General features: G+C 36.0%; 1 protein-coding gene across 1 annotated transcript in view; it reads right to left on the reverse strand.

Moving 5' to 3' along the window:
- LOC136034762 (uncharacterized) overlaps positions 1 to 13,282 on the reverse strand; it is a gene marked incomplete at its 5' end in the record, with an annotated part of 55,049 nt that overhangs the window by 21,816 nt on the left and 19,951 nt on the right.

Consider the following 13,282-nt stretch of genomic DNA (forward strand, 5'->3'; position numbering starts at 1 on the left):
TTTCTCTTCATTTCTGGATTCATATATTTGTTATTAGTTGTTTCTGCTTGTTTGAGTTGCTGAATCAGGACAAGACTGTTTCTACTTGTCCCAATTTTTAATATGGTTCTCTACTTTTCATTCAAAATCTGTTTTAGCTTTGCTTCTTAGCATATATAGCTTGCATCCGTAAATTCACAGGATAGAGGATTTCTAATGCACAAAAAGTGTTTGATAGAGAAACCGGGCCACTGAAAATAAGGCCAAAATTGGTTAAAACCGATTTTTTTTGTTTTTAAATTTATAAGTAGTATCTCCTTTTAAGGTCCGATGAGAGCTCTATCCCTGGATTCCATGAGAGCCCTGCTTTAAAATGGAACCATATTCCGTCATTCCCCCGACAGCCTGTAGATGGGCGTAATAGGGAATGAGTTCTAAGAGACGCAGGTGAGAATTTCACGACAGATCTAGTTTGAAACGCATCACTATCCCATCATTCCGACGACAGCCAGCCGGTGCATGTTTCGTAATCGGAGTTGAGGGTGACACAATCTAGGGTGACTTGATGGCTTTATTGGGAGTGACGAAATCTCGCGTGATATTCTAGACTTCTGGGGCGCGTTGGGAATCCCCACTTGTAACTGAGCACGGCGCACTCCTGGGTTTTACGCAATGGAGGCTTAGACATGGGTGTTGCGGACTGACATCACACACGTGGGAGTTACATAATGGAGGTGACGCGTGAGATGTCACGTAATGGCAGCACAGACGTAGGATGTTATGTAATGACGGTGTACACGTGGGATTCAAGATTTAGAGATTCAAGATTTTATTTAAACTTCTGTACAACACACACAATATATATAAAAAAGGGTCAAGCCGGAGACACAAGGTCGATTGACAAAGACCCGGTGTAACAATATAGCACACCTATTTGACAGAAAAAAGAAACAAAAACAAATGCATAAAATAAATATCAATAAATCCACGACTCACCACTAGACGGGAACCCACCCACAAAACAACTGACACTCGGCAAATATCAATCCGAAAAACAAAACAAAACAGTGTGCAAGCGAGGGTGACCTATGACTGGCAACTTATTTGAAAAAAAAAATAATAAAAAAAAAATAAAATGAGCCCACCTTATCAATATCAAACAAACAACTATTCACCTTAAGATTTTTTTTTTATTACTGATTCTTGAATTTATTTATAAGGATAGAATGAAGTTGCTTTTTAATAAGTGGGAGAGATTTACTGCAGTCAATATATGGTAGATAAAAATGCCATGAACCCATGATCGAAAAATATGGCGAGAACCGTGATCTCTCAGTGGTTAATTTCAGGTGCTGCATTCTCCATTTATTACGGGTTTCATAAACATGGTCAGGTTGCTCAGGGAAAAAATTTCTCGTACGAAAGTACGGAGGCAGTTCTGAGCGGTTATATTTTACCTTGAATAAAAAAGAATGAAGAGTGAATAATTCTGAAACAGGCAAAATATTAGTTAATAAATATATAGTTTCAGTTTTAGATTTAATTGGATAGGAAGAAGGTAACGGTAAATATCTTTGCAAAATTCGAAGAGCCCGGTTTTGAAGAGTCTGTATCGGTTTTATATGATATTTGAAAGTTGCTAAATAAATTAGGGGACAATACGTAAGATGGGAATGCACCAAGGCAAAATAAATGAGTCGTAGAACTTCATAGGGGAAAAAATGCTGAAGCCTCCTCATTACACCAACTCCTTGGGAGATTTTAACGCGTGATCTATTACAATGTTCTTTATAAGATAGATTTTCATCAATAGTTATACCAAGACACCGGAGTGAAGTTACCCTTTGAATTCGAATATCTGTAGCCTGATCAATTATAGTTGAAATTTCTTTTGCTTTGTGTCCAAGTCTACTATAAATGATGAATTTCGTTTTGGCGGCATTCAATGACATAGTCAATGACAAAGATTAGCTTTTAGCCATACAATCAGCTGGGAAAACACGATTTGCAGCTTCTCTTTGACATCATCTTCCGACTTCCCTGCAAGTGTTGATCCAGTATCATCGGCGAAAAGGACATTCAGGGTGTTGGTTTCTGTTGCTGATGGAAGGTCATTTATGTATATTAGGAAGAGCAGTGGTCCCAGAATTGAACCCTGAGGAACACCAATATTGGGCAATAAGCATGGATCCGAAGCTGTTTTATTGATAGTTGTTACTTGGGATCGACCTGTTAGGTAAGATGCGATAAAATCGTGCGCTGGTCCTCGTATCCCGCCATGGTTTAATTTAAACAACAATATTTCGTGACAAATCGTGTCAAATGCCTTCTCAAGATCCAAAAAAATACTTGCCGGAATAATTTTTTTATCAAGACATTCGTGAATAAATTGGACCATTGTCAGGATAGCGTCCTGCGTACTATGTCCCTTTCTAAACCCATACTGATTTTTTGAAAAATAATCATTCGAAGTAAGGAAATTATACACTCGATTATAAAAACATCGCTCCATTAATTTAGAAAAGCCTGAAAGAATAGATATCGGTCTGTAATTCGTGCAATCGCTCCGGTCAGAGCTTTTATACAATGGTATCACCTTTGCTTTCTTCAATGAATCCGGAAAAGTTCCTGATCTAAATGACAGATTTATCAAATGACACATTACTTTATTAATACTCGGTAAAACAACTTTCACAATGTTCGTAGACGATTCATCAATCCCCGGGGAATTCCCATTTTTCAAAAGCTTACCAATATTGGCAAGCTCTTTCTCTGTTACCGGTGTTAAAAACATAGATTTTACAGAAGGCTTTACAAGGTATGTACGATAATCACATTGACCATAGGGCAGGTTATGTTGGAGCTTGTTGGCTACCGAGTGTCCAATTGACGCGAAATGCAAATTCATGTAATTAGCTATTTCTAGCTCCCTTTCAATTATATGACCATGAGCGTCCTTTATTTCTGATGGTTTAGAAGTTTTTGGTGATCGATTTAAGCATGAATTGATTAGCTCCCAAGTTTTCTTTGGTGACTTACTTACTTCTCTAAAAGAATCAAAATAAAATTTTGTTTTAGCATTACGTATTATTTTTGAAAGTAGATTTTTGTATTTTTTGAATGTTGTTTTATTTTCTTCGCTTGGGAAAGATAACAATTTTTTATAAAGACAGTTTTTTTGTTTTATTGAGGTCAAAAGGGAGGGTGATATCCACGGTTGAATGGGTTGATTATATTTTCCTTTTCGTGTTTTTACTCTGGGGCATGACTCGTCAAAAGCAGTGTTAAATTTTTCGAAGAAATGAGCCATTGCGGAGTTTACGTCTTCAGCATCAAATACACGAGACCAATCGATAATATTCAATTTATCCTTTAAACAGTCCAGATTTTTTTTGTTGATAATCCGGTGTGATATTTCTGGTGCTTTTTTTGTTTGAAGCTGATATTTCACATCGGAAATCAACAAAAAATGATCAGAAAAATCCGTTAAAACAACTTGTGAAGACGTGGCTGGTGTTGTTAAAAATATGTTGTCGATGAGAGTTGCACTAGTGAGTGAAACCCGCGTTGGTATTGTACATGAGGGAATCAGTGATTTTGATGTCATTAGAGAAATAAATTCGGTTGTTTGAGTATTTTCATCATAATTCAGTAAATTTATATTAAAATCCCCCATGACCACAACATCTTTATCGTCTAAAGATGCTAATAAGGATTCCAAAGATTGCAGAAAAAGCGGGATTGGTGCCAACGGAGGCTTATAAACGACACAAATTTGTAATTTCTTGGTTCCGGCCCGACATTCAACAGCCAAAATTTCACACAATTTTTCAACGTCATATTTTTCGAGCTCTGGCAGACGTTTAAAATGTACTCCTTCTTTCAAAAATAACCCGAGGCCACCTTTTCCATGGTTTTGTCTACTTTTTTCAATAAAATTATATCCCGGAATTTTAACATTATGTTTTGTCACATCACTGATGAATGTTTCACAAACTCCCAAAATATCAATTTGATTTCTTGGCAATAATCTGGTTAGTACATCAATAGAACTGATTAGTCCCTGTGTGTTTATAAATCCAATTCTCTTCGAATTATCTTCAAGTCTATTTATTTCATCAGGAGAAACATACGATGACGGTTTTATTTCTGAAAAAGTATTATTTTCTCTTTGGCTAAAAACATTAAAAGTTTCAGAAAGTAACGAAAGGTTTAGAGGTTTCCCCTTCAAAGCTGCCAGCCTATCGCGTCCCCCCACAACCGCAAACTTAGAATTCATTTAAAAAGAGTCGGAAAGATCCTACCTCGTGCCAGCAAGTCCGTGCGACAAGGACCCCGTGCCATTGATGAATCATGAAAAACCTGCCATCCTTTGAGCAAACTTATATTGAGTAGGTATAAATGAACAGAAATAACTGGGGCAAAAATAATGAAGAGAATCTTGAACCAAGTTAGCCTAAGTAACACACGAAAGTAAATAATCAACATCACACAAACACAAAAATGCAAAATATATCAATCAAGAGCGGAGTAGACCTTATTTTCTCACACTAGTCGCCTTTAGTGATCTTACGCTTTTTCCCACTGCGACTCTGAATCCGATTTGTATTCAAGCCACAATTTGGCACCTTTTTGCTTAAGGCGTGTAAATTGTACAGATCCATTATCTCGTAATTCCTTACCTTTAGCCAGTAATTCATTTCTCACAGTATTTAATTTGGTCGGCAAGTCCGTGCAGATCCGGACCCCTGTTCCTTTCAATTTCGATATGAAAATACGATATGATCTGAAAATACATTGAATATCTTTTTCTGAGGATACTGAGAGGAAAACTGGAGGGACGGTCGGCTTACGGGTAGACACGTTCGACTTCTGAGACATTCGGTAGCACTGTAATATTTGAACCTTATCCGTGATTTCCATTGTCGATGAGAATAATGTTGACACATTCGCGAAAACTGTCTGTTGCTGTTTTTCTTTTGATAATCCGTGGATGATTAAGTTGAGTTTACGGTCTTTAACTTCCATTTCGAGTAATTTCGCTTCGATTGTATCACATCTCGACTTTTGCTCTTCAAGCTGGTTTTCTAGGAAAACAATCTTCGAATCACGAGACTTCGATTCATTTTTCAAAATTTGAACCTCGTCCGAAATCGACGACACTGTAATAGTAAGCTCACTTTGTTTGCTAATTATGAAATCTAGCTAAAGATTTCATAATTAGATGAAATTTTGAAATATCATAAAAGAAATACTAAGCAAAGTTACATGTGGGTGTTACGCAACAATGATGGACACACGTGGGTATTGCGTGATAGAAGCGCACATGCAGGTGCTACGTAATAACGTCGTACACCGTGGGATGCTATATAAAACCTTAAGAGATTTCATGTTTTTCAAAGCATTTTTTCTTCAGGATTTTATTTTCTTTCAAGGCGGAAAACCTTTATATTCTAATAATTATTTATCTCCATTAAGATTGAATTTGAAAGGTTAATTTTCGTCCAATGACGAAAACGAAAAAACTGCGACTTTGACTGTTGAACCAGCAATCTATTTCTAATATTATGTTTTAGGAAATAGATACAACGAAGTAACTTATCCTGTTCGCGCAAAATAGAAAGATTAAATGTAGGATGTGCTGTCTATGTCTGCAATAACTGACATGCAGGGTGGAAAATCGAATACTTAAATTTGCTTACATTTGAAGTACACCTGCTTTTTCAGTAATGCTTTAGAGAGTGCATTCGGATAATATCGCTATCAAAGATGAGACAAAAGATAGGGTACTATTATGGCTAGAATAAGCTACGCCTTCATACATGACCTAATTGTAAACTTATATTAAGGGAATTCTTGAATGAGAACACCTATGTGTATAGGCTACAAGATTCTAGAATTGTATCAGGGAAATGTCTTGAAGTTTTATCCTGGACCATTAAACTTAAAGGATACACACTTTTGTATATACAAATTTTATTAATAAAAAATAAAATTATTATTAAAACTAAAAAAAGCAGTTAAAACTTAACAACGGAAAGAACAAAACGTGAAAAAAAACGAATATGGGCTGAAATATATGAAAAAAGACCCATGAAAAAGAATGGTAGGGGTCCTAGCAAGCGATTCCAGAGAGGGGGGGTGTTATTAGAGATGAATTTAATCCACATTAAGAGCTATTTCAGGGAACTTTTAATGAAAATTCCGTGTTTCATTGTGCCAATGCTATGAATATTTACATGACAGTGAAAATATGCGGCTGGCCTACCCGAGCAAAGAATTCCAGAAGGAGGGATGCTATTAGAGATAAATTTAAGCAATATTAAGAGGTATTTCTGAGAGGTCCTATTGAAAATTTCGCATTCCTTTTAACTGAGTGCTAGATTTCAGTCCTCTCACCGTCGATAAATTCATTTAACACCTCCCAACTTAACTTTAAGGTGTTGAACATGTTAGTTCACGTAGTTCACACCACCATAGCGATGGATACCCCATACCCACCCCTTTCCCCACTGATACATATTATCATTCCAAAGACATTTTTACCAGAAATTATCATGATAAAAATATGATTTATATCCAATGATTCATGTGTTTTCGTATGCCATCCCTCTGTAATACACTATGTGAATTCTCACCTCTATGTAAAAGTATGGCTGTCCCCATTGACACCCCCTCATACTTCCTAAGACATTTTCCAGAAATTTTCAAGATACAAAAATGATTTAAATCCAATGATTTGTGTTTTTTCACAAGTCATCCCTCCATGATAGACCATATCAGTCCACCCCATCATGGCACACTACGACCGAACATCTGGCACCTTCTGGTCTTCCCAAGTCCTTATTCCTTTTACATTCTCCACGTATTTTCTTCTTCAGAATATGATTTAAATCCGATTGTTCATGTTTTCGCAAGCCAACCCTCCGTGATACACCATTTTACGATTGACCGCGTTACTCTACGATTGACCATCTGGCACCATCTGAAACCCCACTCATCATTCCTAAGACATTTCCTGGTATTTTCTCGTCAAGAATCTTACATTAAATCCAATGGTCCATATTTTCGTAAGTAAACACTCCAGGATATACCATGTCAATCCTCATCACCATGCCACACTATTACTGCCCCCTCTAACCCCCTTTAACACACCCTCATCATTCCTAAGACATTTTCCAGATATTTTTTGCTAAAAATATGATTTAAAGCCATCAGCTCATGTTTTTGCAAGCCAACCCTCCGTAATAAACAATCTCAATTCTCGCCAATTTGCCACACCATGACTAGCCTTTCTGGTATCTTCTAGCACCCCTTATCATTTCTAAGACATTTTCCAGATTTTTTTGTTTTGTTTTAAAAATCACGATTTAAATCCAATGGTTCATGTTTCAGCGTTCCACCTCCAAACATGATGCCTCTTTGAACGCCACTGTGGCAAGCTGCAAATGACACTGGCACACAATAACACAATATGACATTTTTCGCACATTTTTGTACAAAAACATTCGTTTATACAGCAATCAATTGTTTCAACTGATTGAAAAAATCTCCATTAGCGTTTCTTCTGATGAATCCTTGCATTTTAGACCAGTGTGGCATAATTTACCACTCCTGATGACACACTTCTGGTGCATATTATCATACCTAAGGGTTTTGTCAACAGTTTTCTCTCAAAAATAAATTTATAAACTAAAAACGACCATCTTTTTTTAACAGCGGAAACTTGCCATTTCATTGCTACATTCTGATGTTCTATGACAATTCCCAGCCTATGACACTCAATGGCGGACAAAGAAAACCCTTTAGCAAGCACTGTCACATATATGACATTTTTCGGGCATTTTCCTACAAAAATATTCGTTTACAAAAGAATCGACGGTTTAAACTTAATGAAAAAATTCCGACTAGGGTACCTTCTGATGACTACTAGCATTTGAGGTCGGTGTGGCACAATGCACCACTCCCCGATGACACCCTTCTGGTGCACATTATAATACATAAGGTAATTTCAATTTTTTTTGAAACTAATAAATGACCGTTGTTTCCATTTGAATCTGTTGCGTTCAGATGTTTGCGTGAAACTCGTTGCATGTTGATTTTTCTCTTCGTGAAATTTGTACATTTATTTTTCTCTTTGTGAAACTGATTTTGTTCATGGAAGTTATTGCGTGCTGATTTTTGTTTGTGAAACTTGTTGCATATTGATATTTATGACGCGGCATCTAACTTGACTTATCTAAACCATGTGTAGGTTATGTGTGGGTTCCGTCACGCTCGGTACAGTCCCCCAAACCAAACTTATCCTAGTACAAGCTCCATGAACAAAGTTAGTTTACGAGGACAAAAATCAATTTGAAAATTTCAAGCAGAAAAAAATTCATGTGAAACAAGTTTCCAAAAAGAAAAATTAGCACACAACCGGTTCCACGAACAAAAATTATCAATCAGCAAGTTCCCTGAAAAAAAATCAGTTTCATGAGGAGAAAAATCAATGTACAAGTTTCTCGAAGAGAAAAATTAGCATGCAACAATTTTCACGAAGAAAAATCAGCAAACAGCAAGGTTCACTAACAAAATCAGTACGTAAGAAATTTCATGAAAAAAATCAGTTTCACGAGGTAAAAAAATCAATGTACAAGTTTTAAGCAGAGAAAAATCAATGTGCAACAAGTTTCCAAAAGAAAAAATAGCACACAACAATTTCCACGAGCAAAAATCATCATGCAACAAGTTCCCTGAAAAAAAAACAGTTTCACGAGGAGATAAATCTAATGCACACGTTTTACGAAAGAGAAAATTAACATGCAACAAGTTTCTCAAACAAAACCAGCATGCAACAAGTTCCATGAACACAATCAACACGCAACAAGCACAATCAACACATTCAACACGCAAATCAATATGCAACAGGTTTCACGAGCCCAAGTCAGCATACAAGAAGTTTCACAAACTAAAATCAGTATGCATCAGGTTCCATGAATAAAATCAGTTTCACGAGGAAAAAACAAATCAATGTACAAGTTTTACGAAGAGAAAAATCAACATGCAACAGGTTTCACGAACAAAAAAAACACACAACAAGTTCCGTGAACAATAAATAGCACGCAACAAGTTCCTTGAACAAAATCAGTTTCACGAGGAGAAAAATCAATGTACAAGTTTCACAAAGAGAAAAATCATCGTGCAATGTGTTTCACAAACAAAAAAAAATCAGGGCGCTGTTGGTTCCTTGAAGAAAAATCAGCACGCAACAAGTTCCATGAACAAAATTAGTTTCGTGATAAGAAAAATGAATTTACAAGTTTAAGAAAGAGAAAAATCAATATGCAACAAGTTTCATGAAAGAAAAATCAGGTCAGCAAAATCAACGAACAAAAAAAAAGTCAGAGCGCAAAGAGTTCCTTGGACAAAATCAGTTTCACGAGGAGGCAAAAATATATATATACAAGTTTCAACAAGAGAAAAACCCTCCTGCAACAGGTTTCACCAAACAAAAATCACCAACAAGTTCCACGAACAAAAATCTGGACGTAACAAGTTTCATAAACAAAATCAGTTTCATGAGGAGAAAAAGCAGCGTACACGTTTTACGAAGAGAAGAATGAATATGCAACAAGTTTCACTAACAAAAATGAAATCAGTGCGCAATTATTTCCACGAACAAAATATCACCACCCAACAAGCTCCATGAGCAAAATCAGTTTCATGATGAGGTAAATCAATATACAGGTTTGAAGAAGTGAAAAAATCAACATGGAACACGTTTCATGAACAAAAATCAGCACGTGACAAGCTCCATGAACAAAAAATCAAGGCACTACAAGTTCCATGAACAAAATCAATTTCATGGTTAGAAAAATCAACATGCAAGAATTTTCCAGAGCTAAAATCAACATTTAACAAGTTTCACGAATAACAATCAGCATGTAACAAGTTCCAGGAACAAAAATGAGCGCACAATAAGTTCGATAAACAAAATCAACACGCAACAGGTATCATGAACAAAATCAGTTTCACAAAGAGAAAAATATATATACAAATTTCACGAAGAGAAAAATCAACATTCAACGAGTTTCACGAGAAAAAAAAAATCAGCACCCAACAAGTTCAGATAAAAACAGTGGTCTTTTTTCTGTTTATAAATTTATTTTTGCGGTGAAAAACCATTATTGGTTGCATAAACAAATATTTTTCAGAAAAATATCCGAGAAAAACGTTATATGTGTATTAATACTTGCTAGAGGGTGTCGTTTGTCAGCCATTCAGTGTCATGGGCTGGGAATTGTCATGGAACATCGCACTCTAGCAATGAAATAGTAAGTTTCCACTGTTCAAATGAAAACAATGGTCATTTCTTAGTATATAAATTTATTTTTGAGGGGAAATTGTTGAAAAAAACCTTAGGTGTGATAATATACACCAGAAGGGTATCATCGGGTGTTGTACATTGTGCCACACTGACCTTAAATACTATAAGTAATCAGAAGAAACGCTAATGGGGATTTTTGATTACGTTTATACCAGTGATTCTTGTGTAAACGAACATTTTTGCAGGAAAATGCTCAAAAATGTCATTTGTGTGATAATGAGCGCCAGATGGCGTTATGTGCCATTTGTATTTTTCCACTGTGGTGTGAATCGTCAAGGGGGTTTTTGGGATCGGAATGCTAAAACATGAACCATTGGATTTAATGAGTGATATTTTAGCAAGAAAATATCTGGGAAGTGGCTTAGAAATGATGAGATGTCCCAGAAGGCGGTAAAAAGGTTAGTTTTAGTGTGACGCAGTGTCGTAAATTGAGACGGTGCATCATGTAGAATTGGCTGGTTAAAACATAAACCAATAGATTTAAATTATATTTTTAACAGAAAATATCTCGAAAATGTCTTAGGAATGATGAGGGGAATGTTAAAGGGCGCAGTAATAGCCGTGCACAGTGGTCAGAATTGACATGGTGTATCACGGAATGTTTGCTTGCGGAAACGTGAACCATTGGATTTAATATATGGTTTTTAACGAGAAAATACCTGGAAAACAACTTAGGCATTGTGACTGGGAGGGGGACCAGAAGGTGCCAAAGGGTTAATCGTAATGTGACATGGTAGCGTGGATTGACGTGGTGCATCACGGACTGATGGCTTGCGAAAAACATGAATAATAGGATTTAAGTAGTATTTTTATTATGAAAATTTTTGGCACCTGTCTTAGGAATGGTGAGTGGGTTCCAGGAGGCAGCCATACTGTGACATGGAGGTTTTAATCGACATGGTGTAGCATGGTGAGATGGCTTGGAAAAACATGAATAATTGGCTTTAAATAATATTTTTGTCATGAAAATTTCCGGTAAAAATGTCTTTGAAATGATAATATGAACCAAAAGAGGGGATGGGGTAGTCACATATTGCCATGGTGGCGTGAATTATTTGGACTAACATGTTCTACACCTTAAAGTAAAGGTGGATAGTGTTAAATGGATTTAGTAGTGGTGGGGGGGGGGCTCAAATATAACGCTTGGTTAAAACAAACGATGGATTTTCATTAGGACCTGCCAGAAATACCTCTTAATATTGCTTAAATTAATCTCTCATAGCAATCCTCTCCACCCTTTGGCATTGCTTGGTATGGCGGGCTACCAGCATATTATCACTATGGTGTGAATGTGCACAGCCTTGGAACAATGAAATGCAGAATTTTCATTAAAAGTTCTCAGAAATAGCTCTTAATATGGGTTAAATTCATCTCTAATAATAACCCTGTCCCTCCTCTGGAATTGCTTGCCCTTTACTCTTCTATGATTTATGTTTTTTTTGTATATATTTTAGCATATGTTACTTTTTTGCCGTCTTTTTTTCCGTTGTTGAGATTTAACTGCTTTTTCCGAGTTTTAATAATGCTTTGTAATTTTTTTTATATTAATAAAACATATACAAAAGTTTTTGTTCTCTAGATTTAATGGTCCAGGATAAAACTCTAATACATTTCACAAATACAATTTAAGTACCCTATGCACATAGGTATGCTTACTCAAGAATGCCCTTAACATGAGTGTAACATTATGTGTAGTAAAGAAGAAAAGGAATAACTTTTGGTCATGTATGAAGGTGCAGCATATTCTAGCCATAATAGTACTCTTGCTTTTATTTCGTTCGTTCGTGTTGCTTAAACTTTTTTTCTGAAGATGTTCTAAAAATAGAAAAAAACCCGTTATATGGGTGTACGTTTATCCTTCGAAATTTTTTTTAATTGCCCTGCTTCTCAACCAATATTTTTTGGCGCTGATAAATAATTCGTATTTAAGATTAATTTTATCTAAGTTGCATGGGAAACGTGAGGTGTTGCGGAAACCTTTGTTCAGCTTCGCCGAGTAAAGTGTTGCGAGAGCAACACTTCGGTTTTGTTTCCTCGCTTTGATTAAACGCTGAAGTTGTTAATCTGTAAGGATCTTAAAATAAACACTAGGTACACCAACTAAAAAGTTATAAAACCCTCATTGCAACTAGCAAAAGCTGCAAACACCTCATCACTTAAGATGATTGGGTTCTTAACGGTTATATAAACTGGTCAAGTAACTCATTTATACTGTCGATCATTTGGATGGCAAAGATCAGATGGGATAGTAACCGGTTATTTTGTATTATATTTTCATCATATTTTGTTTTATTTCATTAGCTTTATCAAAAGTTTGGGCTGTATATTTGTACACTAGGAGTGGGGGTGGGGGTTAAGAATAGCATATATTGAATACAGCAATGGTTAGTTGACGCATTTAATGTAGACTATGCTTTACCACCCCGCCCCCTCCACTGTGCAAATATATAGCCCAAATTTGTTTCTAAACTATTATATATTCCTCATATTTTGTTTCACTTCATTTGCATTAATCGAAATTCACTTCCCGAGTGTGTATTACATAACCGATAAGTCCCGATGATTGTAGGCTAAGAGTCGATTATTACTTACAAGTCCCCTACATGTCTTACCACTAGAACTAAATTGATCTTATCATCAAATATACTGGAAACAAATAATATGTGCACTAACTAGAAAAAGTTGCGAACCCCTTATTACCGAAGATGATTATAAGCTAAAAGCCGACTGTTGCTTAAAACTCCCCTATATGTCTCACAATTGATATCGGCCTATTTTTGGTTTAAGTGTGTACCTTAATACTGAAGTTCTAAGCCCCTTTAAACTTTCAAACTGAATATCTCACGAAGGAATTATCGAACTTTTTTTTAAAATAAACGTCTGTAAACGCTTAGCTCCCTGTGTTTGTCAGCTTTTTTGTGACAATAATAT

Source organism: Artemia franciscana, chromosome 13 (assembly GCF_032884065.1).
Source record: "Artemia franciscana chromosome 13, ASM3288406v1, whole genome shotgun sequence".
NCBI lineage: Eukaryota > Metazoa > Arthropoda > Branchiopoda > Anostraca > Artemiidae > Artemia > Artemia franciscana.